We start from the raw sequence: 27,492 nt of genomic DNA, 5'->3' as shown, positions 1-27,492 counted from the left end.
ATAAAACAAAGGCATACAGTTAAATAACATTTTAACTCAACCTTTGACTACATAGTACCACAGTTGCAACATAATACAACACTGATAAGCACTAAAAAAAGCTAATCCAGAAGTTATAACTTGGGCATATATCAGAGAGCTTTAACGGAGACTGATCTCTTTCTAAGTTTGAATACCAACACAGCAAAAATAGCTGTTTGGTAGCTAACATATGGCATTGCATCCACCAGAAAATAGCTTACACATTCCACTTCAGCACCCCAATACTTTATTTTGGTCTTTGACCAGCTGGCTTCAGAGTCCATAAAATTGTCAATAACCTGGCCTACCTTATTGCATCAGTGTAAAGTATAATATTTAAGATCCTCCACCTGCCTCTGGCCACAGGGGCTGAGGCACTGTTCCAACCAGACTTTTTGGAATCTGCCCTCAAGGTATTCTGACGGCATTGTCTGAAATCATAGGACAGTAAATGCCTTCCTTCATGGTGCACTTGTGAGGCGGATTATTTCTCTTGAGCATAGATTTACAATTCTAATCTATTCCACCCCAAATTCTTGATATAGCAACCACTTCAAACATTTCAGACATTTCATAACATCTCCATTAATGTCAAATTAATTAATCCCAAGCTGTTTGTGCACAGGTACAGTACCTATGCATCAATAAGTGGAACACTGCCCCCCACCCCTTGTCATCAGAAGTGGACAGACACACACAGGCGGCATTAAAAGACACTACAAGGAATAAGAAGTCTGTGTTCACTTCCCATATCCCCCTCCAGCCTCTCTCCACATAGCATGCAAGCTACTCATGCTCCAGAGTATGAGTAACTTGCATAGGTGAAAGAGAGGGCTGCTTGGAAATATGGAAGGTGAGCATGGACTTCTCATTTCATGCAATGTCCACTCATGCTACCTGTCCATGTATTAACATAGGACTGGGAAAATAGGGCCCTGTTGAATTTATGGGAATTACTTAGTCACATATGGACATTGTGCTTACACCTGGCTGTATAAGCCCTCAGGTTTAGGACTAAAAAAACCTCACTGAACTAAGGATGTATTATAATAATTCTTCCAGAAGTTGCTCACACTTACATTATGTGGCCGCTTCAGTTAAGAGGGTTTTTTCAGTGCTGCCCCAGTGTGTCCTGTCCTGGTTACTAATGAGGCCCTTGAAGAGATCTGATGATACAAGTTGACTTACACCAATGAGAAGTAGACTGAGGCCTTAAGTACTTCTGAACTAAGATTCCTCCTCCTGGGCTCTGCCTCCATGTCAGGAGAGTGAAAGCCTTAAAGGGGCAGCCTTCTGCTCTGCCATTTGAGTAGGTCAGATACAAGTCAAATGCAATGGCTATGAATTAACATGTTATTCAAAACAGGTTATTCATAGTCATTTGAATTATCCAAGGCGTCATCAGAATTCTTAGAGGAGGATCAGAACATTCACTAATAAACTATTGTAGTTGGATTCACAAACTCAGCACTATCAAGTTTCAAATCTTCTTATTCTGGAAGGCAATGTGGCTAGTTCAACTTCAATTCAGTTCAAATTATGGAACAATCCATTTTTAAAGGGACCAAAAAAAAAAAAAAAACATATAGTACAGCAATGGATATTATCTGAGAATCATACCGAGCCAAACTGGCCTAAAACTGAAAACCATACCACATTAAATTTAACAAATAATTATTATTGCTGCAGCTGCTGCAAATCTTGCAACTTGCATTTGAAGTTACAAGTTTGCATTTATCTTTCAAAATATGTACTTTGTATTTCCTGATCAAAGGAAACACAAGAAACAATGTCCAGCAAAGGAGCAAGTATGAGTTCTCTAGGCCCTGCATAATGTAAGGGCAGAAAAGGAAATCATCATCATCCGCGACCATCCACAACAGGTAAGGAAAGGCATTGAGAATGGCCGTGTATCCATTTCACTCTCCAGGAGTGACAACCACCAGCTCTTCCCTCTTTCCTACTTCTCTGAAAGCCAACAGGATTCGTTTTGTTATGCATCCACTACTGATGCGTGCAAAATGTTACCTTGGAATTCAAACTCTGGGTGGCTTTTCCAAGACAAGATATATTGAGCAGGATTCTAGGTTCCTACTGTCCAAGGGTATTTTCTACAAGCACCAGCATATCTTCCACATATACCCTTCTTCTGGAATGTTTCAGAAATAGTCCCCTTGGAGGAAAATGTTATGCAGAGTAAATTAAGATCACAATCCAAGGCAAAGTTAAGTGCACTTAAGGCCACTGAAGTCAACATACTTATGATTGGCCTAAATCTTTAGTAAGAGTTCTGTGTCTAGCTATCCTTTAGATAAGGGTCTTTCTAAGCATCAACACCATTTGTTCAAAGCCACCTTAAGTGGCACAGCAGGGAAATGCTTGACTAACAAACAGATGGTTGCTGGTTTGAATGGGAAACACCTATATTGGACAGCAGCAATAAAGGAAGATGCTGAAAGGCATCATCTCATACTGCACGGGAGGAGGCAATGGTAAACTCCTCCTCCAAAGACAAACACAGGGCTCTGTAGGTGCCAGGAGTTGACACTTTACCTTTACTGTAAAGCAGAGTCAGACTTCAAAACAAAATGAGACAGGGGGAATATATTTGGGGTTTTTTTTTTCCCCACCCTGCCCCTACCAGCCTATCACCTCCGTTACTTAAGAAGATCTACTTATATTTTGTTGTAGTTTTTCTTTTTCCAGAAATCACTGAGCATATGCTTAGTTCTAACATGTACTTCAATCCCATTGACTTGCCTTTTTGTTGTTGTTGCTCCTGTTCTCTAAACAGTGCATGACTTGGCAGGAAAATCTTTACTGATTAAGGGCCTATGCCTAATTGAAAACCTGAAAGCTTCCTATCATGAAATCTGCCCTTTGATTGAGTAGATAAACCCAATTAACTTCAGTTGGAAAGTATTTGGGATAATATTTTCACTTAAGCTCCACAATATTTCATGAACCATGCACGTAACTTGCCAAATATCTTTAAAAGATTTTGTGAAACCCCAAACATGCCAGCTCCCCCATCCCAGGAGTGTGAAATCTCATTTTCCAGTTCTCTGCTCAAATTTAATGAGCCGCCTCCTGTTTAACCTCCATGTGAGAAGGTTTGGAAGCATCAAGGGAAATTGTATTTTTTTCCCCCTTTGTAAACAAAGATGAGATTTGGAATAGACCCCCAAATGTATCTTTTCTGTTTGTAAAGAGTAAACGGCTTTCATAATTTGGTTTAGAAGAAGAATTAAATTAAAGGTTTTTTTTCCTAGTGAAACAAGAAATGTGCAAAACTGAAACAAGACAACAGGGACAAGATGCACCTAAGAATCCAACATGAAAACAGCAAGGCCCCTAAGGGATGCTTCATATGGTACTTTTCCCCTGTAGAAAAATATACCTCATCCATTAGAAACACACACCCTCTTTCTGACATAAAGGCTAATCTTCAAAATCAGAATTTATTTTTCTCTTTTAATGCTTTTAATGCTTACAACAGTTTCTGGATTACATCCAATGAACCTGAAACAAAAACTGGTGCAAATGGCAAACTTCACATTCAAGGATCAGATTTGGGTGTTTGCATGTTTAACTAAAACACCAAACTTTAATTTATAGTCCTTGAGAAATTTACCCAATTGGCTTTGTTTCTCTTTTGCATCACATTTTGCTACTTGGATGCTTTATCTAATTCATCCCATGATATGTATTTACTGATTAGCAATGTGGAGCCTTTCAAAAACAGTTGCCAGATGAAGCAGACATCCGTCTCTTTGTGTTAGACAGCCTCTAAAACCCATTGCGAGTATCCTGACAACAAACCCATATCTATGAATCACTGGTGTGTCCCTGCACAGAGTTTGAGGTCGCCACTACCAATTATATGTACCTAAACATCTGACATTATAACTTTGTAGACTTTTGTTGTTCTTTCAGCATTGAAAAAGCATGTATCAGATCCAAATATGGTAGATTTGACAAATTCATCAACTTGAATCCCAATTGCTAAACACAGATTTCTGCTTGCAGTATGAGCGGTTTGTGGGGGGGGGAGGTCTTACTGCACCCTTCTGCATCCCCTCCCAAAGCTGCTCCTGAAAGCAGCATATGATGCAATACAAAGAAGCTCTTCTCACAATCAGTGAGAAGAGCTTCTTCCAGGTCTGCTAAGCTGCCTTAGCCCGCTTTCCAGTGATTGTGGGAATAGCCTCAAAGGGTTCCAGTAAAAAAAAACCCTTGGCTGTACAGAAGCCCTTTTAGGTGCAGGCATATGATTTGCTCTAATAATTCCTTGCAGTCTTCATTTAAAACTAGCCTAACCCGCAAAGAGCATCTGAGCGCAGAGGTGTACCTAGGTAATTTTGGAGCTTGGACCTAAAGGCCTTTGGAGGCCCCCCTCCCCTTCAGATTAAGCATAGTTAAGCTCTGCCAGGTGACCACACCACCCAAGACAGACTAAAGAGGGTTTGGGGGGCCCCAAGGGCCGTGGAGGCCCTGGACTTCCGCCTGGAAGTCCAGGGGTAAGAGTGCCTCTTGATTGCTCCCCTCTCCCCCTGCCACAGCCCCCCCTCACCTGAGCCACACTCCTGCTCCTCCTCCTCCATCTCATTGCTTCCATCCCCCTCACCCCTCTTGGTAACTCCTCCATCCCTTTACTCCATCCCCCGCACCTCTCTTAGTCGCAGCTGCAGCGTTGTGGCTCCTATCCTTTCATAGTAAACCACCCAGAGACTTGCATTTTGGGCGGTATACAAATGTGTTAAATAAATATATAATAAATAAATATCCCCAGAGACCTCCACACCCTCACCCGAGCCCCGTTCCTGCTCCTTCCCACAGGAGCAGCAGCAGCAGCGGGCTGGGCCCTTCCTCACTGCCGCCACCACCATGGCTGCTCATTCCCCTTAGGCTGATGACAGGTATGGGTCCATCCCTTGCCTGTCTGCTTCCCTCCCTGCCTCCATCCACCAATGGCCTCGGTAGCCCCAAACAGCAGTAGTGGTTGACTGGGCCCTTCCTTGCTGCCACCACTGCCATAGCCGCTTATTCCCCTCAGGCTGCTGACAGGCTTGGGCCATCCCTCACCTTTCCTTCTTTCTCTCTATCCCTCCCTTCTCTCTCTCTCTCCTCCACTCACTTCCCTTCTGTCTTTCTTTCCCTCCCTTTTTTCTTTCTCTCTTTCTCTCTCCCTCTCCCTCTCTCCCTTCCTATGTTAACAGATCTTGTTCATCTTGTTTCCTCATCTAATTCACACATTGGCAGCCTCCTTCTCCTGATAGGGCTCTTTGCTCCCTCATGACCCCTCTTTTTGCAGACCTCTGACCACTATCCTTTTATATACAGAGATTCCTCTCCTCTACAATCAATAATATCTTCCGACCAACAAATGTTGCATTCCAACTGACTTTAACCATCACAGGCTCCTCCTCCCTATCTGCATATGGAATCCCCACTGCCCAATCACCACAGTGCCACAGGCTCCTCCTCCCTGTCTGCATATGGAATCCCCACTGCCCAATCAGGTGCATTTGCTTGTGCACTCTCGCGAGAGCTGCCACACACAGGATTAGCTAGAGAATTATATATAGAGATAGGATACATCCTTATTTTAAATCTTAATGAAGCTTTAAGCCAGAAGAACATTGCAGTACTTTCGGTATAAGCCTGTAATTTGATTCAACATATTCATTTGTATTTAATCAACATTTTAAACTGCATCCATGTCCACGAAATGTACTTCTCAATAGTATCACAGATAGCAGAAACTGACGGCTGAGTTCCATGCAAGCATCAGAATCTGGCCCTTCAGTAGCATTCCACCACTTCCTAACTACTGCTGACTGATTAATCGAACTTCAGCCTGGAGCAGGTCTTGGCCACTGCTGCTGCTGTTTTCGGGTGTTATTGTTTTTCGGATAAGATATACTTTGTGAAAACATTAGGGATCTCAGTTAAGCAGCTGGGTGACTTATAAATATATATTTATGTTTGAAGCCTAAGTGGCCATTGGCTTCCCTACTGTTTTACTTAGCTAACAAAACAACTCTATCAAAGTGAGTATTATTCCAAAACTCAACTTCCTGTGCAGAATGCTCCCATGTGTTCCATCCGTTTGGCTCTCTGATGAACTACATCATTTCTTATAAACTGTCCATGGCCCATAAATTTCCAAGCATAAAGGCTATTGCTGTGCTGTACAAATCTGCTGAGGATTTCCCCCCAACAGTTTGATTTTGTTGGGTTGCAAATGAACTGGTTAAAGATATTTCCCTTCCCCCCGCCCGCCCGCACCTTTGCCTGGTTTTGACTTAATGCACCTCCCTCCCTCCCTCATCCAAATGAACAATGACAATTATTTCAAAACTAGTAAGATGCTTACCCTATGTTGGGAAATGTGTATATATAAATATGTCTTTAAAAGTGGGCTGATGTGGAGTGGGCAGGTGAGTTTAAATTACAGCTACCATCCCTTGTCTTTGGTATTGCCCCATATTTATTTCCCTAAGTATGTGATTTCTCAAAGGTTGTCACCTTTTTTTTCTAGTGGGTATCCTTTGCCATTTAAAGCTGCCTGGAAGGCAGAAATATAACTGCTCCAGCTGTTTTGAAATCTGGCTGTTTACAGCTAGGCAATTCAAACCTACAAGCAGGGGAAAAAATCATAGGGAAAGGAATGATCGACTAGCTATCGATGTCATAATGGTCCTTAACTCTGCATTGAGAGAGCCTTTTCCTAACTGAATTTACTAGGAGTATGTGGCATCTGGACGGCTTCAGAAGCTGCCTTATACAACATCAAACTATTGGTTTGTCTAGCTCAGTACTGCCTATCCTCACTGGCTATGGCCCTCCAGGGTTTCAGACAGGGGTATTTCCCAGTCTTACCTGGAGATGCCAGGACTGAACCTTCTACATGCAAAGCAGGTGCTTTACCACTGAGCTAGGGGTGTGCACGAACAGTTCGTGCCGAACCGATTTGCCTCAAACCAGGCCCGGTTCGAAGGTTCCGTCCATGACCAAACCAAATCAGGCACAGTTTGAGCGAACCAGTTCTGCACGAACAAGGGTGGCTAGACTGGGTTGGTGAGAAATATAAAGCAGTGCTTACCATGCCAGCATGGCTGCCACTGCTGCCACTGCCACTCACTCTCCCAGCAGCCCCAAGCAAACTCCCCTCTCTTTTTACCAAGCTGCCACCAAGCTAGTAAAAGCAGAGGGGAGCATGCTTGGGGCTGCCAGGAGGGCAAATGGCAGGGCTGTGGCAGCCGTGCCAGCAGGATAAGCAGCACTTTACAACTCTTGCCACCCCCACCCAGCCACCCTTTAACTCCCGAAGGGCCCCACCCCCCCACTTATAAAGGGGAATCCTCACCAGATTCCCCTTTACAAGCATATCCCCCAAGTCAGTTCAGCCTGGTTCAATAGCCAAACCAAACTGGACCTGGTGCGGCCGGATCCAGAACTGGATCAGGCCAGGTTAGTTCAAATCCAGGTCAGATTCTAATCGAACAGGACAAACGAGTTCCATGCACACTCCTACACTGAGCTACAGCCCCAATCCACCCCTACCTGTTCACCATTTCAGCTTCCTAACAGTATCTGAACTAACTAAACCAATGAAATGGCTGAGGAGGAGATGGACAGATTTGCGGCCATCTGGATCATTATTATAAGATTTTGACTTGAAGAAATCCTTATATGGTTAAAACTGAGGTCAGCCAGATTAACTTTCCATAAAGGCATAAACTAAGGAAAGGACATTTCACTTCATTTATTATATTGACCCATAAGACATCCAGACTGAGGATACTTCCACATTTGACCTTGGAAAAGCACAGCAATGTCTTTTGAAATGACCAGGGCTTTGCCCATTGGTGCTGAAGAACGCATTTTTGAATACATAATTATGCTTTCATCTATAGGTGATGCTAGTCTGCATTGGTTCTGAGCCAGCTAAAAAGCTATGCAGACATTTAGACAGAAGATGTCTTATTTTGCAAGGAGACACTGAAATGGAACTGTATGATGAAAGCACCATGGATTTGAACACCTAGAAATGTTCAGATAAGCAACAGCTAGGAAAGAGAGTTTTCAGTATAAATGATAGCAAATAAATAATCCACATGCACACATACTTACTGCCATTATTCATGTGTTGGACACACATTACAAGGATCTTCAAAGTGATGCCGCTTCAAATTGTAGTTCCTGTATCTATCAAAGTACAACAATCACAGGGATGCCCATTTGTTGTAAAAGTCACCACTTTTTTCTTTCATACACAGAGAGGGAAATTTTTGAACTTGTATATATATATATATTTTTTCCTATATATTTTATAGGAATATTTTATATATTTTAATATATAATATAATATAATATAATATAATATAATATAATATAATAATATTTTATTTTATATAGCAGACCCCACTATATATTTTTCCAGACATAGCATAATTGCAGGGATAGAAAGAAGGGTAGCAATTATGTGCTAAAAATGCAACCCTTTCATGAACTATGTCATTTGTTACCCGTCACATCTATATATTTACATATGTATTCCTGCTGTAGCCTGGGGAAGGGCAGGCTGAAGAGAGGGAAGCCTGGAGAAGAAAGCCTGGAATGGGGAAACCCACACTGAGTCTAAGGAAAACAGAAGCTGTATCTTGTCACTAAGAAGGGGAAGAAAGACAAAAGTACTGGGCAGTTGAGTAAGCAGGCTGGATCAACATAGCTGAAGGAAGCAGGTCCAGGGTGGCATCGGCCTGCAAACCAGGAACACTAATTCATTGTCATAGCTAATGCAGACAATGAATTCAGAGTAATGAAGGTGCCAGGGGGGTGGGGGGGAAGCAGTGAAGTGTGTTTGGCTCCGATTTGGGCTGTGTCTAAGCGAGAGCACGAGCAATGGGGCGGGTGGGGGGGGGGAGTGGAAGTCTGCTGATGTCTTCATCCTGGAGGCTTTTTGACTGCTCTGCACTAACTTCATTAAGTTAATTTAGTGAGTTTTAGTTGACGCTATCCCAACATGTTTGACTTGGAAAGACTTTGCAATGTCAAGATATCACTGAACATTTGATATTGGGGGGTGGGAGGTGGGAGTAAAGCAAAAGCAGATGTTTGAGCAATAAGCAACTTGAGTTTGGTGTCATTCATAAACCAATTAAACGTTTCTGTAGCAAACTGACAGCTCCCAGGAAACCTGGGTTAGAGCGACAATGTGAATGGAAGGCTTTTGCCTTGTTGGCTGGTTGGCTTCCAGGAGACACTGTCAAAATGCCCAGCTCTGTTCTTTGCTGATTTTATAGTGATGTTTCAAGTCCCCCCCCCCTAAAGACAGAATCTCTCCTTGTCACTCTAACCCAGAATCTGCCTTTCACCTTCAAGCTTCCTTTTTTTCTTTTTCTTTTCTTTTGCTCATTAAGCAAACAGTGCTATACGTCTGCTTTTGCTACCCTCTTGACACAGGTTTAACAGCATTTTCACACCCAAGGAGACTTTGTAGGAATGCGTAAATAATTGTTTTTGTTGTGTCAGATATTTAGATTAAATGTGGTTAGCAAATTCTGGTGAGAAATGAAAACTGAGGTAAGGGAGCTGGCTTATTTTAAATTTTTTAACATTTAAATTTAGTCGTGTTTCTCTCCAGCTTGAGGAGGCTGGTGTTTCCATTCTGCTTACACCACCTATACAAATGGGATGATGATGATGATGTTGATGATGATGATGATGAACCTCTCTCTCAGGACCAGAGTAAGAGAGAATGCCAAATGAAATAGCAAAGCATTGCCACTAAAATTACTATCAATAACAATTTTGCTAAAGCATCAGCTTAATCATGTTTACAATAAGCCATGGAGCCCAATATATGCATTTTTACTTGGAGGGAAAACACCAGAGCATAATCTGTCTTATTCCCAAAATGAGTTGCTATTGTTGTTGCTGTTGTCAGGAAATTGTTGTCATCAGGGAATTGAAAGTATTTTAAAAGAGAGATTGTAGCTCTTGTAATGTCTACTCATCCTGCTGTTGTCTGTGCTAAACCAGGTTGGCAGGTTTTCCTGTTGTTTCCAAAACCTGAAAAAACCAGTTGACCACAAGCAACAGTGGGACCAAAGTATTGTGGTCAAACCATAGAAAGAGATGTCTCTTTCAAACTACTTCTAGCAGTTTTTTAAAAAGCATTGTCTAGCTCCAGTTCTAGGCCTTTTTCTCTTACTAAAGTGGTCAGCCAATGTCTAGGCTCTACCATTTCAGACTGCTGGAGGTGGGGCTCAGATGACTGGATGCTCCTCCATACAAAGAATTTCCTCCACACTGAAATGGAGATGTCAAAGAGAACAGTTCTTGCTTAGTCTTCTCTCCGGCATGCGAGTTTTGTTTTGCTTCACTTTTTGAATGTGCAGGGAGTCTTTTTGTATAGAGAGCCGTTCCCTCGTGTGAGCCCCCAGCTGCAATCTGAAGTGGTACAGCCTAGGAAGAGGGTTACCACCGAAGAAACAACGAGGTCTTAATGTGTGAAGGACTGTAGCTCCCACCCCCCAATCCAGCTAGGGATGATACACACATAATATTGGGTATCAATATTTGATATGCCTGTCCTTTACCGGATGAGCACTTTACTGATGCTATGGCCAACACGGTAATTCTCCTATACTTTGTGGGGCTTGAAACTTCTGCTTCTTGGGTCCATGGGGAAACTTGGAACAGTATTACATGCTGGCATGCTGTGAATGCTAACTGCATTATTTTAAAGATTCTGCTTTTGAGATAACTCACTGAACAAAATTTGTTACATTACTAAGTGCTTGTTGGCTGGCTTTTTTATTGTTTAAATGGGTTAGTTCATTAATATTTGTCCAGATGCACGTATGTGTTCCTCAATAATCAATTAGGATTTAAGCTCAAATTACTAGGGAGTATTGAATCAGTCTGTTTATATAAGAAATTTAAACTAGTTGATTTTAGTACTAGTAAATGATACTGACTTCATAGTAAGAAACCAAGGAGAGCCTATGTTATGAAAACACAGAAAGTAATATTTCCATGATAGCCTAACAGCCCATGACATCTTGTACTGAGGCAATGGTTCATATGACTTAACTAAAAATCTTCATGCTGGCACAAGGGAACAGTCATTCTGGTGCAAGCAAGCAACTGCCTATCCTCTTCATGCTTTTGGCTTTTGGGGGCTAATGTCTGGTCACTGTGAGCTCAGGCCTGGAAGCAAGCAGTCATAGGAATATAGGAAGCTGCCATATACCGAGTCAGACCATAGGTCCATCTCGCTCAGTATTGTCTACACAGACTGGCAGTGGCTTCTCCAAGGTTGGAGACCAAAGTTCCAGTCATTTGGAAGTACCAGAGGCAAGTACATAGTCTAGGCCAGACTGGAGTCAAGACAAGATCCAGAACAACCAACTAACTTGCTCAAACAGAGGAAAGATAGGCTTCCAGATAGGCTGGCCTGGTTCAGCTGGACTGATGTGCGCAGTATCCCTCTCTGGCCCTTACTTGGGTGGCACTGTTGCTTAGCAGAGGTCAAGTGATCCCTCTACTTCAAAGCTTCCCTGGTGGCACAGGAAAAAAGGGAATTGGACAGCTGCTGGAGTCCATAGCTTCTCTTATGGATTTCTCTTAAAGCTATGCCTGATCTGAGATGTGACAAAAGATTGTAAATATTTCCTTAATGGTCAGCAGATATTTATTTGTGAGATTAATTGCTAGGTCTTCTCTAGGTACAGAGATTTCTCTTGAATGTTTGGAATAGGGAATGCTGTTGGGACCTGGAGGAGGTGACCTTCTTCCCACCCCGCAAACTAAGGGCACAAGATTGTCTAAAGTGTATGTCTATGAAGAAACAGAAGTCTCCAGTGACCTCTCCTCCAAAGCAAGCCAAAACATGGTAGTAGTGCTGCTGCTGGAATTGTTGAGGAAGTGGGGAGTATATTATGCTCAGTTGGAAAACATTGTATAGAAGTGACGTCAGCTGATATGAACACTCCATCTGTTTTGCTTGATCTGGGATGACCATTTCCCACAGACAAGTGGTCACTTCAACTTGCATCAGAAGTAAGAGATGAAAAAAATACATTTTGATCATCGGGGATTCTCATCATAGGTATAAAATCCTATGTTTGGGAATTAGGGCAGAGCCTGAGAATGAGTTTAGATATGTATACTTATTACTCAATGAATTCATCAACTTTATCTAGCCCCATGATCCTGCTCAAAAGCAATTTAATTTGAAAGGTTACACATGCTGGTGAGCTTTCCCCCTCCCTGCCCTGCTTCACATTTTACCATCACATATAAGTAGATATGTATATGTTTATTTATGAGTTCATTAACATGTGGCCTTATAGTTCAGTCTTAAAATTTGCTCTACCAGCTACTCATCAATATCTGCAATAGTGTATCACTACAAATCCTAATATTACACTTGGACAGAAGGGATGCTGTGTTGGCACTGTGTTGACACCGATACACAAGTCCAGATATTAAGGACCAGAGATCTTTTGTCCAGAAAACATCTTATTCTCTTACTTTAGATAAAAGAAGCCATTTTACTTTGTACATCACTTTCATATGCTAAGAATTTTGCAAATCTTAAACATGGATCAATTTTGCCACATTGTTTTCAGAAGAAAAGGTCCCAGCAAAAATGTACTTACAGTAGCAATATTTTTACAGTACAATCTTCTCCATTATGTAAATCTGGAAGAAGAAAATCAAAATGTCAAACATTATTACATCTGATATGAAACTGTACTGCATTCAGCTGATGTATTAGCTGCTGTACCTTTCAATTAAAATGTTACACAGTGTTCTGAAACACTACAATGTCTGCTACTCAATTAATCTTGTCCTCCATGTCTGTTGTTCTTTATTGTCTCTTGATTGTAACGTTCACAGTTTTTGAAAAACGTTCCATTTGACTATGAATTTCAGAGCAAGAAAAAGCCTGTCTGAAACATGTCTCCCACTGTAGACTTTACATCTGTACTGATTAACTGTTCCTCAAAAGTGTGCAGATACATTATCAAATAAATTATAGCTGAATGTGAAGATTGAGAGTTAAAAATGCCCCACTTCAAGGAATCTGGGTGACATCATCATAAACCCGGAGAGCAAAGAGCAAATGATTTATGGTGTCACTAGAACCTTGCCTTGTATTTCAGAAAGAGTTTATTTTTTTTTCTTGCCCACACTCTCCCTCTGTATGTGAGTGTGCATCTTTTTAAGTACAGTTCATATCACTTTCTAATGCATGCTTTCCCAAACTGCTAGATTCGTCATCATTCACCAGTCCTATTCTCCCTTCATCTTCCTTATTCACCCACTTGGTTTTAGAAAGCTCCACTTTATTGCCTTTTATTAAAATACCAGGAAGAGGATAATCTTTTTATTGATTTATTTTTTTAAAGACAATAGCTCCGATCACACATTATGGTCACCACTTGTACAATCTGTGTACAGTGTACATGGATACAGATCTGTACACAGCTACAGTTCTTCATATAATATTTGTTGGACACAAGTACAGCAGTATATTTCTTATCAGTACCATGCATTTGAATGACCGGTATTCATGTTTACTTTTTAAATGAACACAGGTACAATCATTTACACAAAAACATGTACATGTGTACAGATATCTGAACACAACAACATAATGAGGTCATTGACACAATCAAAAGCTGTGTTCTACCAAGGTTTGGGAGCTATGTGTGCTCCCAATTTTTGGTTGCGTAGAAGCAAGGTCAGAGGAAAACCTGGGCAGAAATGATTGTGTGGAAGCAAGAGAGGAGGAAAAGCTACCCAGGTTTTTCTCTGTGGTGACTGGCACTGCAGTGATCAGCAGAGAAGAGAGATGGAGGAGGAAGTCCTCCAGCATCCTTTAGGGTGCAGCTGTCAGGTCTGCTGTCAGGTCCTTTAGGGTGCAGCTGTCAGGTCCTTTAGGGTGCAGCTGTCAGGTCTGCCAAGATATAAATGCTTCACACAATCTCCCCTGCTCTCCCCACAGATGATCAAGAGGCAGCCCTGGGTGACCAGATCGGCCACCCACACAACTGCTGGATCTGTCATGGAACCGGCAGAGGCTGCAGGGATTGGAGGCCATGCGGGCCCTGGAAGTTCCAGGATGACCCACACGAGTATGTGGGGCATCCTGGAGATATTCCCGAGCCCGGAGGCCTCCCAGTCGGGGGTCTTCTTGTGTGTCACCTTGCGCTGTGGCAACACACGAGCAACTAGATGAGGTTAACGGACCATCCACTCCATTAACCTCATTTAAGGGGAGGGTGTTTTAGGTGGGCTAGCTGCCTTAGGAGTACCAGGCTTGCCTGCGAGCCTGGTGGTTCCCAAGATCCCTGGAAAGTGGGCTAAGCTCCCTTGGCCCGCTTTCAGTGATCGTGAGAATGGCTTCATTGACTACTTTCCTGAGACCCTGTTGTTCCAGGATGAAAATGTAGCCTCATTAAGAATACAGGAGCCTCTGGTGTGGTATCTGCCTTTACCAAGTTCTCTCGGGAAGCTTTAGGTTGCATGACTTTGCTGTTTTTGTCAAGCCAAATGGAGGCTGACCCTTAGGCTATTGTCTCTGCAAAAGTCCTACTCATGATAGAGGCTAAATCCAAAATGGTGAGGAGGCTGTCTTGTAAAGAGTCCCTTTAGAGAGATCCTACACCAACAGAAATAACATTTGTTGCTTGCATGTTCACATAGGTCATAGACAGTCCCTCTTCTGTTAACATGTGTACCACTGTTACAGGCAAATCTAGATTAAGAAAATCTGAAATCCTATGCACATGAGTGTCAATGCTAGGCCATGGGCAGCAACCAAATGAGAGTCAGCTACAGATACTGGCTGACATTCAGATTAATGCTTTCCACATGCACACTACCAAGGAGGGTAAATTTTATGTGATCTCCCATTGCGACCCTCTGGGCCTCCCAAAAATATGTCCCTGAGAGCCCCACAACTCTCAGGGATATAGTTTTGGGAGACAGTGCAGAGGAAAGAGGGGATTATAAAAAAATTGTCCTTCTCTGATAATACATGCACAGCATCTGTTGCTTCCCAGGAAAAGTCGCAGTCTGACCTGGAAGCATTTATAATCCTTCCACATCAATGACAGCCAATGGCTGACCTGGGTGAACAGGGGCATTTCACCACCTGCCAAACACTCTGACTTGTGCCTCACCCCATGAGGGTAGCAGCACAAAGGTCCATGGGTTCTGGATTCCAGCCTGTCAGTGAGTGATCGTCAGCCATGGATAATAATCACATTCTGATTTTCATAAACTACCAGTAGGGTTACTGAGTAGGGTTACTGAGTATCTTGATGTAATTACAACAATATAAATGCTGTGGTAGGGATCACTCACCCTGATGAGGCAACATAGTTTTGACAGCCATAGTGGGTGTAATGTGTGCATATCACTCAGGGAGAGACAAAACAGAAGTGTAAGAAGATCCCATTCAGGCATGCCTTTGGTCTTCTGATGGAAAAAGGGATCTTCCCTTCTATAATAAAACTAATTAAAGATGCCATATGGAAAGGTTTGCACTTTAGCTGCTTCCTCTCACACATGAAATATAGAAGGTGTCGACCTTCCATGGTTGTCAAATCCAGCCCTTTTTCAAATGTATGTGATTCACACTTCTGTCAAACCTACATCATATGGTGATGGCTTTGGCAAAACTCACCACAGCTGGAAATATGCTCTGAGCCTTTTGCTTCATTGAGAAGCCTGCCCCCTCCCTATGCTAGGAAATGCTTTCATGTCCATTTAACATGCTGTATAAATAATTTCCCAGTCTGTTTCCTTGTGTTCACATGTGGTTGCTTGAAATGGTTCCATGGAAATTGTGCTGCCAATTCAGATAAGACAATGAAATTTATGGATGAGGCTAAACCTAAGCATTAATTATTTTTCACACCAGCATTTCAGGGGAGGGTCACAAACCCACATGAGATCCCTTTCATGCTACATTTTGCTTTTGAATCTTTAATTTAGCTGAAAGATGTTTGAAAAGTCATCTTGCCAACCAACTCCTTTCTGGCGAAACATCTGAGAGGACTCAAGAATGTAAGTTAATCCTTCCTCCAAGGTCAATGTGGCATGCCCTCTCTTCAGCTCCTGAGAATCTCCTCGGTTCAGACAGTAGCTTGCTCACAACAGAATCTAACCCTTTCAGTGAGAACAGGCAGCAAGTCTGCTCTCAACCTAACACATCTTTGTCCTACAAAAAAGATATGGGGTTTTAAAAAAAGAGATCCACTTTGCAGGTATAAACATATCAGCCCTTTCAAGCTACACATTGAAATAGGCTTGCCTGCTCTACGCCGACAAAAGAGGCCCAGCAAAATATAGCACTGGATTTGTTCTGCATCTCTTGCTCTCCAAAGCAATATTCCAACAAATATTTGTACGCAACAGAGCGGGCATCTTGTTGAGAACGAAGGCTATTGCACAATGTGGTTCATTACTCATATGTGTGACATCAAGCAGGTCTGCTAAGTTCTGCTCCGAAATCAGTCCTACAACACCCAACTCTTCATCTAGATATTTGCTGACAACTTTCAGTTTCAGAACTTGCTGGAATTCAGTGGCTTGCATGGCCCCAGAGGAATATTGTTGGCAATGCTGCATATGGGAAGAGGCCTCCTTCCCCAGGGTGGCATGAGGACATGTGACCTTATTGTGCCACGTTGCACTACAGAGGTGCAGGAAGCTGTTTCTGTTCATACATGACAGCACCTAAAATGTCCCTGAAGCCTGTAGACTCATTGCAGAACCCCACTGACTTCTGGTAGATTTCCTGTGGATGAGAACCACAGGTCTACCCCAAATTCCAAGCTGAATGGAATTGTGGCATCTCTAGATAGATTAATTACAGATCTGGTGGTTGTTGTTGTTTCCCAAGTAGGCTTTTATTATTTAATATTTCATTGGATTTATTTTTATTTATTTCCACCAAGGAGTCAACCAACAGTGCGGCAACATGTTCAATATCCAGCTGGTTAATGGTAGCTGGTCGATGACTACCTGGATGATGAAGACTGCTCAGGCTCCATTATTATGCAGCAGTTGTCAGGCTTGGCCACCAGCATCTTCCGCAACTTCGGACATATGATTCACTGTTACAACATCACTGAGTCCGAATAGTATCAATCAATCAATCAATCAGTTCCTTTATTATGATCACAGACCAGCACAGTTTACAAACAGAAGCCCAACAAAAAACCCTACATAACCTACAGGTTATGATACAGTAGTTAAGCACATAGTTAAGCATAAAGGTCAGTTAACAATGGTTCTTAATGAGCTCCTGGCACATTTTACTAGCTATTAAACAGAACTTAGCTACATTATAAGATCTCAGGTCATTCTGGTCAGTTAAAAGATAATCAAGATAAAAAGAATCTGTACAACCTGGATGGCAGCTAATAAAAGGGGTTATATGTTTACGCCATATATCTTGGTAAAATTGACAATAAAGGAGCACATAAGCCGTTGTTTCAATATCTCCTGATTTGAAGAGACAAGGACGTTCTTTGTAGGGGTTTTTCTAATATCTCCTTTCCAAGACTGCTGTTTGCAAGGCATTGCATCGTGCCTATGTCGGAGCTCTATAGTATTTTGGCACAGTTGTCTGGTTATCTGGCAGGGTTGAAACTCAGAACTTCGTTGCCCAAATGGACGCCAACAGGAATAGAGCCCCGATCAATTTGACACTCCATATCATATATTATTTGTCTGAGTTTGACCCTGGCATTTTCATACCCCAGTTATCAGTGCAAAAGGGGAGAAACCATAAGGATTCTATCTTTGGTCTGGCTCTCTTTTCCACCTGGAATGATAGCACAAGTGGAGGAGTCTGAGTAATAAGTGTTGCCTAGGTAGCTCCCAATGCCTTGGCAAGACTGAGCTCGTCTAAAAATTGCTCATCATTTCTGATAAATTGCCTTATATGTATTACTATGTTGTTTTATGTTTATTTTTTATCTGGTTTGGGCTTTATTTGGAAGGGGAAAGTGGCTCCTGAACCTTAAAAAAAAAACCACAATGTAACTGAGATAGCATGAAGCCTCACCTATCAGTCAATCTAGATCTTTGATGGCACTAACCTGGATGCGGTAGAGTAGGTGGGTAAACATCCTTCACCATTGCTAATCATTGGGAAAGACTTCTCATTTCATCCACTTCGTAGAATGTTCTTGTTACTTGCATACAAGGCCACTAGAAGCCTGCCAAACCAACAGAGAAGGAACATAGGAAGCTGCCATATACTGAAACAGACCATTGGTCTATCTAGCTCAGTATTGTCTTCACAGACTGGCAGCGGCTTCTCTAAGGTTGCAGGCAGGAATCTCTCTCAGCCCTATCTTGAAGAAGCCAGGGAGGGAAATTGGAACCTTCTGCTCTTCCCAGAGTGGCTCCATCCCCTAAGGGGAATATCTTACAGTGCTCACACTTCTAGTCTCCCATTCATATGGAACCAGGGCAGAACCTGCTTAGCTAAGGGGACAAGTGATGCTTGCTACCACAAGACCAGCTCTCCTCCCTTTGCTCGGTTGCTTTCCACACCAACAGAATCAACCAAGGGTACCTTAGAGGAAAAATCAGTCAATATGTAATGGCTGTAGTACAGGACCAGCAATAGGGGAGGTTCTGTATTGGATCCTAGCTTTCTAACCGTGCGCCAATCTGCTGGAACATACATGTGTGAATCAATCCTATTTTCCCAGCAATCAGACAGATGCTCTGGGTAATATGCTGGAAGCAACCCTCTCCAAGTCATGCTTGCAGCCTTAAGTCATGCTTGCAGCCTTGCAGGAAACCAGTGGGCCGAACAACAGGATTTCCTGCTAGAAGTGCAGACATTCAGTGCCTACAAGCATCTATCTCCACACCCAAGTAGATCCACACTAGGCAAATATCTAGATGTGGGGCATATCTTGATAAAGACTGTCTTAGGGCACAGTTTATTCTGAGCTTCTTTAACAACAAATTGTCTGCACTCTTCCAGCAATTCAAAAATGCAGATATGAGGAGAATTTGGGTCTTTAGTGTCATTAAACCCTTAATGATTTAATGGTTTATTCTCCTATTGATGTGAAGAGGATTTATGTGATTATCTCCCATTAACAGTAATGGGAATTGCATGCATAAATCCCTACAGTGCGAAAGCAGAGGAAAGCAGGGTGTGTGTGTGTGTGTGTGTGTGTGTGTGTGTGTGTGTGTGTGTGTGTGTGTGTGTAATAAAAATATTGATGGCCAGGTCAGCTGTATTAATTCAAAAACATTTACATTTTTCTTTAGCCACAGCTTTATGTTTGACGTTGCTGGCTAATCTATGGCTCATAAAGCCAAAGTTCATTAGAAGAAGGAAAAGAAATTATAATGGAGCTGTCATCCTGAAACCTCCAAGCAGACAGCTGTAAGGGTTGCATGGCAAGAGTGCATACTAGGTTGGATAGCAAAGAGCTTTTGCATCCATCCTATAATCTACTTATACCCGATACAAGTTAAAAGGGCAGCAAGTTAAGTGTCACTGTTATGCTGATTCCTTTAGGCAAATCAAAGGGAAACTATTATCTTTGCCCATACCTGGTCAAAGGGAAGCATTTCAAAGCCCTCTCAATGTTCCGCCTCCTGAGGTGCAAAACCAAGGACATAAGACATCCTGGGACAGTAGCTTCCTTTCCCTGAGAACAGTTGTGCAGTAAGCCCAGCTAGCTAGCTGCTAGGGGGGTGCTTATAGCGTTTCGGCACTTCTATTTCGAGGTGCTGAAATGCTTCGGGCTGCCCCAGACTAGGGTTGTGCACGGAACCAGCTGGTCCAGTTTGGTTCGCGTCTGAACCAGACCAAAACAGGACCAGGCCAGTTCGGTCTGGCACACCCTCAACCCCCACCCCAGTTCAATCTGGTCTGGGAGGGTTCACAAACCTTTTTAACGTTAAAAAAAAAACCTTTTGATTTTTTTTAACTTTCCCCCTCCGGGGGGTGTTCTCCGAGGTGGCGGGGGAGTCCGCAGATGTTCCCCCTTCCCCACCGGCCTTTCTTCCTTCAAAAACAGCTACATTCGGTGGTTTGGGCCTTTCCACGGTGGCTATTATGGAGGCCGGAACATCTGCACTATGGGCCTCTACGGAGCCTGCCCAGGCCACACAAAGGCCCATTGTGCAGGCATGGTGGCCTCCAAAATGGCCACTGCACTGGGAGAAAGGCCAGAATGAGCCAAAGAATGGCCAAATGGGGTTGTTTTTGAAGGAAGAAAGGCCGGCGGGGGAGGGGAATCTCCATGGGACAATCCCCCCCCGCTGCCTTGGAGAACCGCACCCCCCCCCGAAGGGGTAAGTTTTTAAAAAGTATTATTTTTTAAAAAATAAATTTAAAAGATTTGCAAACCCCTCAAACAGGCCGGTGGTTCGGTCCGGGGTCAAGCTGAACCAGGGGTGGTTCAGCTGAACCCCAAGCCTCCAAACTGAACCGGTTCAACTGTTGTAGTCCTGTTCAGACACTACGCTGGACATGCATATCGACGACTGTACACATGTGCATGTTTTTGTGTGAATGACTATACAGGCATTCATTTTTAAAATGAATCTGAGTACAGGCCCCCTCATGCTTACAGACAAGAAATGTACTACTTATGTGCATTGGACTTAATGTGCTAGTTCTGATTATGCTTCTCTAACCAACCCAGTCATATACAAGAAGGAAGTGTGTGCACTATGATTGCAAGTGTCCTGTTGTCCACATACATCTGGACACAGATTGTAGGTGTGTAAAACATAATGTGTGTGTGTATAGGATTTATACAGTATATGAGGAAACACTGCTGCAAACACCGTGTTTTCAGCCAGACAGACCCTTCATCAACAAACAAGTGTTTTAGCTGGGAGCATAATAAGTTATATGGAAGCACCTTCTCTCACATGAATCCCCCATACACTTGGATTTTTTTGTGAGTTCCAGCTCCAAGTATATTGCCCATCAGTTGATGGTGACCAGACCTAGATCTCACTAAACTAGTAAACCTGTATCTGGGCTATACCATCCAAACTGCTAGTGGGGGGTTGCCTGCTCCTCTGTCCAACTTCCTTCACACAGAAAACTAGCATGTCCAGGAAAAGCACTTGCCTTCTTACTGACATGCTTGTTTGTTCTGTGCAGGACATTGTTTTATCTGGGGAAGCAGTCAGTCAAGTGATGCCATACCTCCGAGTTTACTACCTCTGTGAGAATGAGGTTAGTGCTATACCCTTCCATGACTAGCCATATTGTAGGCATTCAAAGGCTGTGAAAACTCTTCTTTATAATTAACCTATGGAATTCTCTGCCATGGGATGTGGCAATGGCCACCAGCTTGGATGGCTTTGAGGGGCTTAGACAAATTCATGGAGGAGAGGTCTATCAATGACTACTAGTCTTGATGGCTATAGGCTATCTCCAAACTCAGTGTTACGATGCCTCTGAATACCAGTTGTAGAGCAGAACAGCAGGAGAGGGGGCACACCTTCATCTCTTATCTGTGGGCTTCCCAGAGGTATCTAGTGGGCTACTGTGGGAAACTGGATGCTGGACTATAGACCTTGGGTGTGATCCAGCAGGACTGTTCTTATGCTTATATTCTTATGAGTGAAGTGACAAGAACCCAAACTGTGGTAGGCAGTGGTGCTCTAACCCCTGGACTTCGAGGCTGAATACCAGTTGTAGATGAGAAACTCCACACACACCCTGAGGGGGCCCAAATCCTGAGTGCTGTGGTCGCTGCCATGTGGCCAAGTATGATTATGACCTGTGCTGGGCACTTGCTTGCTTCCTTTATTTATTTGTTTAATTAATTTATATACTGCCTTACTCCAGAGGCTATAAGCCTTTAGAGACAGAGGCAGGAGTGAGGAAAGAAATATGTGGGATGGGAATAAGCTAAGTGTTTCTGTTAATGCATATTTGCATGAATATCCTTGTTCTATATTCTTACATTCTGGTGAGTTAAGTTGCTGTTGGTGCCCTCAAGAACCCATGTGTTAAAAATACTCTGTGTGTGTGTGTGTGTGTGTGTGTGTGTGTGTGTGTGTGTGTGTGTGTCTAGGGGGATGATGCTTAACTTGCACTGGGGCGGGGGGGGGCTCCATAGGTCTTTAGGTCCAGGCTCCCAAATGACCTAGGCGCACCTCTGGTGATGGGCTCCAAACTGATTCAGTGCTTTCTTTGTTGCATATAAAAGGCATCCTGACCCCATCCTTACTGAGGGGAACAGAAGAGGGCAATAGAGGTAGTACCTGAAAAGAGTATATAATTCCGAAGAGGCCCTGTGCCTTTTCCAGGACTACAGGGAGGAAAACAAAATGAAAAAGCTCTCCCATACGACTTTTTGAAAGCCATGCTGCCACAGCTGCTGCTCCCTCACCACCAGGAGCAAAATAAACTTTTAAAAGAGAATGTCTCCAACCCATCTGACATTGCTGGCAAGTACAGGGGAGGGGATTTGGATCCCAAATCAGATTGGAATCAAATTGGGCTGATTCAATGGGGATCCAAAGCTTCTCACAGCCCTACTTTTTCCCCTTTTTCTTTTTTGCTTGATGATAATAAAGTAAAGCACTCCTAATACACAGAACACAACTTTCCTTCAGGTTGCCATGGGAGGTCCAGCAATGGGGGGCAGCAGAAGGGGTGAGCTACTTCTCCGGAGGCATGCTTGCCCTCCCCCCTCTGGTGCCACCTGTGCCTAGCACAATGGTTAGGATATGCTGCTATTTTGAAAGAATTTTAAAAAAACCTGACTGGTGTCGGCACAATGCATTACCTGGTTGCCGGCATGACCCTGTGGAGTCCAGCAAAGAGTGTGGCATCACACCTTTGGGGCTTCTGTTTTCCCCTGAAGGGAGCGGGGCCAGGGGGGTTGAGCAGGCGAGGCAAGAAGAGCTTCAGGGAACGGGTTCAGTGGGGCAGGCATGTTGGGAGAGACAGGAAGCAGGGAGTGAAATCAAGGAAGGGGAGGAGCTTGAAGCTCCGTCAGCTCTGTACTGGGGCATTTAAAGCCAAGGCAGCCAATAATGAAGGTTGTTTCTGAGTATGGGAGCCTGAATGCAGCAAGCCAGGAGGAGGATGACTCCGGTGATGAAGTAACCTCCTCCCCCCTGGCTTACTCTGAGGCTGACCTTTCCTGTTCCTATCTGGCAATTCTGGGGTCAAGAAGTGCCAGGAATGCACCTCCTCTCCCTTGGAGCATGACAACTGGGGGCCATCTTTTGTGACTGAAAGGTGAGATGAAAATGTGTGAATAAATTATTACTGAGGTACTACAACATCAGTACTATAATTGCATTATGATGAAATGTTTGGCATAGGATGTGTTCTGCAGGGACATGATGCCAATATTTCCAGAAGGTACTTAGAGTACAAATTGTTGTGATTGGGGTGTTAGTGCTGTAGTAGAATTTTTACATTTTTATGTGTACATTTATATTCCCCTCTTCCTCCCAAAAGCCCAGAGCAGTGTACAACAATCCTTTGAGGTAGGTTAGGCTGAGAAAGATGTGCCTGGCTCAGAGTCACCCAGGGAATCCCTCATATATGAATTGTTAAGAGAACAAGTTGTTCAAATTCACTAGAAATCCACCATGGAGTTTCATGTCAAAGCAATCCTGCATAACAACACCCCCATGTTCTCAGTCGTTGTGAGTGCCCTGCAAGCCATTTAGATTAGTATAGCTGTATCATTTTGGAAGAAGCTATACACCAGATTATATATCACTTGGGAATCTAGCTCAGGGAGATTGGTTGGCAGATTTCAGTATATTCAACCAACATGCAACAGTTATGGAAAGATAAAGTAAGTCAATGCTTTTGGATCGTAGCAAGTACTCAGCTGCTCAAGAAAGCCCAGCATGAGAAAAGATTTCTTAGCTGACTTCACAAAAAGTACCTTCTAATTTAATTTGAATAGACTAAGGAACAAAAATAGTCAAAGCTTGTTTTGTCATAATTAATTTTAAAGCCAGAAATTTGCCTAAGCTATAGCTAATTAAATTTTGGAGATCCAGTATTAGATTAGGAAAGAGGCTAATAGTATCAACTGCATATTAGATTAGTCTATGTTCCTTCTCACTTACAAGTATTCCTGTTTTAGTTGCTGTTGTTGAACCTGACGATGACGACGATATTATTGAAAGATAGGACAACGATGCTATCAAAATAGTGAATCATAGCAAAAGTGAATGGGCAACCATCCTCAAATATAATAATTCATTCCTGTTTTGAAGAATGGTAAGTTAACAACAATTGTGGGAACTTCCTTTTTTTTAAGCCATATCAGATTCATCCAAGGCTGGGATCCTCCTACTGATAGCATGTAAGTACCCCCCAAAGGTATTCTGAACATGCTCAGAAGACATTCAGCAGGGAAAAGAATATGCTCAGAAGACATTCAATCAAGTAGTGGGCTGTGTGCATTCAGGAGCACATTTCCACCTTCAGTGTGCAGGTGAAAGCAGAGTACCTTTCCAGATTAAGGGATTTCAGGGGCGTAACTATAATAGGGCAAGGGGAGACAGTTGTTGGGGGCCTACTGCCTTGGGGGCCCCCCAGAAGCAAGTCACATGACTGACTCCCCCAGCCGTGCACTCGCCCGGGCTTCCTTCAGTTGTATTCCTCCTCCGAAACTGATGTGAGTGTTAAGACCTGGAGCTACCAGAACAGCATGTCTTTCTCTAGTACCATTAAATGACTTGCATCGTCCACAATTTACAAAACCTTTTAAAAAATAATTTAGGATGATGTTCTATTGTGGCATATATATATATATATATATATATATATATATATATATATATATATATGCATTTAAGATTTCTTTACTTCAGGAGCTGAGCTTCAGTGGGGGGGGGGCATTTTAAAATCTTGTCTCTTGGCCCACTCCAACTTTGCTATGCCCCTGTTCCTTTTAAAAGGCAAGTGTGTCTCTGGGGCTACCCATGAAACATATCATGCATCATGAGATGAGAGGGATAGCAAAAGGAGGGGTGCTGGCTAAATGGGTTAACCAGCTAAATGGGGCAAAATGTGATGGTGGGAGATGTAAATGTAAAAAGTATTCAAAGGTGTGACTTAACTGTATGAATAAAAATCCATCTAACTTTTACTTCTTCACATATATGTTACTGAGGGCTGAACTCAGCTGATCCCTGTTAGGAAAGAAGAGGCTTGCTAATACACCAAGAGGAGGAGGACAGCAGAGAATGGACCTCCTTGCCCTGCTGATCTTCTAGCATGAATGAACCTGTGAAGGAATATGGATATAAATAAGGGTGAATATTTATAAACCATTTTTCAACCAAAGTTCCCAAAGCAGTTGACATAGAAATAAATAAATAAATAAATAAATAAATAAATAAATAAATAAATAAATAAATAAGCAAGCTCCCTGTCCCCAAAGGGATCACAATCTTAAAAAGAACCACAAGGAAGACACCAGCAACAGCCATTTGGCCACAGAAGCACCATTCCACTGGCCAGAGGCTACAGGAGCTATCAAACCAGAAGGTGTGTTCATTAGATGCTTTCTAATCCCAGAAACCCACATTAGCAGAGATTGAAGAGATATGCTCAGAGGTGCACCTGGGTAATTTTGGAGCCTGGACCTAAAGGTCTTTGGAGCGCCACCCCGCTACAAGTTAAGCATCATACCCCTACACACACGCGCGCGCACACCGTGACACACACAGTTTTTTTAACACGTGGCTTCTAGAGGGCACAAACTGCAACTGAACTCACAAGAATGTAAGAATATAAAGGTAGGTAAAGTTGTGCTGTGGTGTCGGTGTCGACTCCTGGTGACCACAGAGCTCTGTGGCTGTCTTTGGTAGAATACTGGAGGGATTTACCCATGCAGTATGAGATGATGCCTTTCAGCATCTGCCTATATCGCTGCTGCCCGATATAGGTGTACCAGCAGGGATCCGAACCAGCAACTTCTTCCTTGATAGTCAAGCACTTCCCCACTGAGCCATTAGGTCGCTAAGAATATAAAATGGTCATATTTATGCACATTTTATTGATTGATTTGATTTGATTTATATACCACCCTTCCAAAAAATGGCTCAGGGCCATTTTTAGCATTAGCAGAAACATTCAACACACAACATAACATATTCCCATCCCACCTATTTCTTTCCCCACTCTCCCCTCTGTCTCTAAAGCAGAAGTCATGCTCGGCCACCTGGCTCAGGTCACAGTCACACTCGGCCGCCCGGTGCAATGTGGGCTGGCGGTACAACACAGCAACCACACCACCCAGGACAGACTAAAGAAGATTTTGGGGGGCCCCAGGGGGTGTGGAGGCCCTGGACTTTGGCCTGGAAGTCCAGGGGTAAGAGTACCTCTGGCCCTACATGCAGAGCTTTTCTGAGCTTTTCCTCAGCCCTCTCTGTGAACGTTGCTTCCCACCATTGGTACAGTAGAGATTATGTTGTAGCGTAAGGGTTGCTCATTGGGGTGCTGTGAGGATTAAGGGGTTAATGTTTTGCTGAGGTTGTCAAAAGCCAATAATCTCTTTTTTTCAAAATAATAAGTCGACAGGCTTTGTCAATTGTAATGTCAAAATGGAATTTGTGTCCTTTATCAGCTCTTCACATTTAGCAATTCCGTTAATCATTACTCGGTAACTTTATTTATGTGAAACTGCCTGTTTCTCCTCCCAATCATAATATTGCCATTTCATTTTGTGAAGTCAGGAAGCTTGGTAGGCTTTTTAAAAAAGGGTTATAGGCATTTAAATGGGCAATGAGAATGTAACACAGAAAAAAAAATCTTTTACAGGGAATGTGTAAACCTTTGTGCCTCAGGGCAAAAGCTAACTACTGGCTAATGAGGGTCTGAAAGATACTTCCCTGTCCCTATAATCATCCTTTATGAAGTTGCTTGCTCTTTCGTTTGAAGTATTTGGGCTGGCAAAGGGCAAGATATGAGACCAGCCAGACTAAGTCATGGATCTGATTCTATGCGTCTATTCCGATAAACCTGTTGTTTTTGCATACGTCCAAATTCAGAGCCCCATGACCAAAATTGTGCTAAGAGCAAGGAGTTCAAACACACTCGGGGGATCTCATTCATGCAGGAGCCAAGGGAACGGGCAGGATAAGAATCTGCAGTAAGGGTTGGGACTTGTGATATATTTACATAGCAGCTCCCTATATTTATAGCCGTCCTGAAGTGGAAGCATTGGCACTTCCTGATGGGGAACTCCTCAGGATTAGCATCACATTATCCTCAGGGAAACTCATCATATTATCCTCAATAATAAAAAGTACCTTCCCCCCAAACATTGAAATCAAAAACATGGTTACACAGAGAGCACATTTGGTGCCAAACAATACCTGAGCCCCTTCAGCACGGTGGACTTCCAGGAATGAGGAGAACCTGCACAACATTGACTCCTCTGGTGG

General features: G+C 43.0%; 1 long non-coding RNA gene across 1 annotated transcript in view; it reads right to left on the bottom strand.

Annotated features, from left to right (window-relative positions):
- LOC128346649 (uncharacterized) overlaps window positions 1–22,992 on the bottom strand; it is a 73,781-nt gene extending 50,789 nt beyond the window's left edge. The window contains exons 1-3 of the long non-coding RNA XR_008317103.1: window positions 22,854–22,992; window positions 12,699–12,741; window positions 8,161–8,235 (exon numbers count right to left, since the gene is read on the bottom strand). This is a non-coding gene — a long non-coding RNA (uncharacterized LOC128346649). The remainder of the gene's footprint in view (window positions 1–8,160; window positions 8,236–12,698; window positions 12,742–22,853) is intronic.
- Between the last annotated feature and the right edge of the window lie 4,500 nt (window positions 22,993–27,492).

The sequence above is a fragment of the Hemicordylus capensis genome, chromosome 1, assembly GCF_027244095.1.
Source record: "Hemicordylus capensis ecotype Gifberg chromosome 1, rHemCap1.1.pri, whole genome shotgun sequence".
NCBI classification, from domain to species: domain Eukaryota; kingdom Metazoa; phylum Chordata; class Lepidosauria; order Squamata; family Cordylidae; genus Hemicordylus; species Hemicordylus capensis.
Note: the sequence above shows the minus strand (reverse complement) of the source record. Positions and strands in the feature narration are given on the sequence as shown.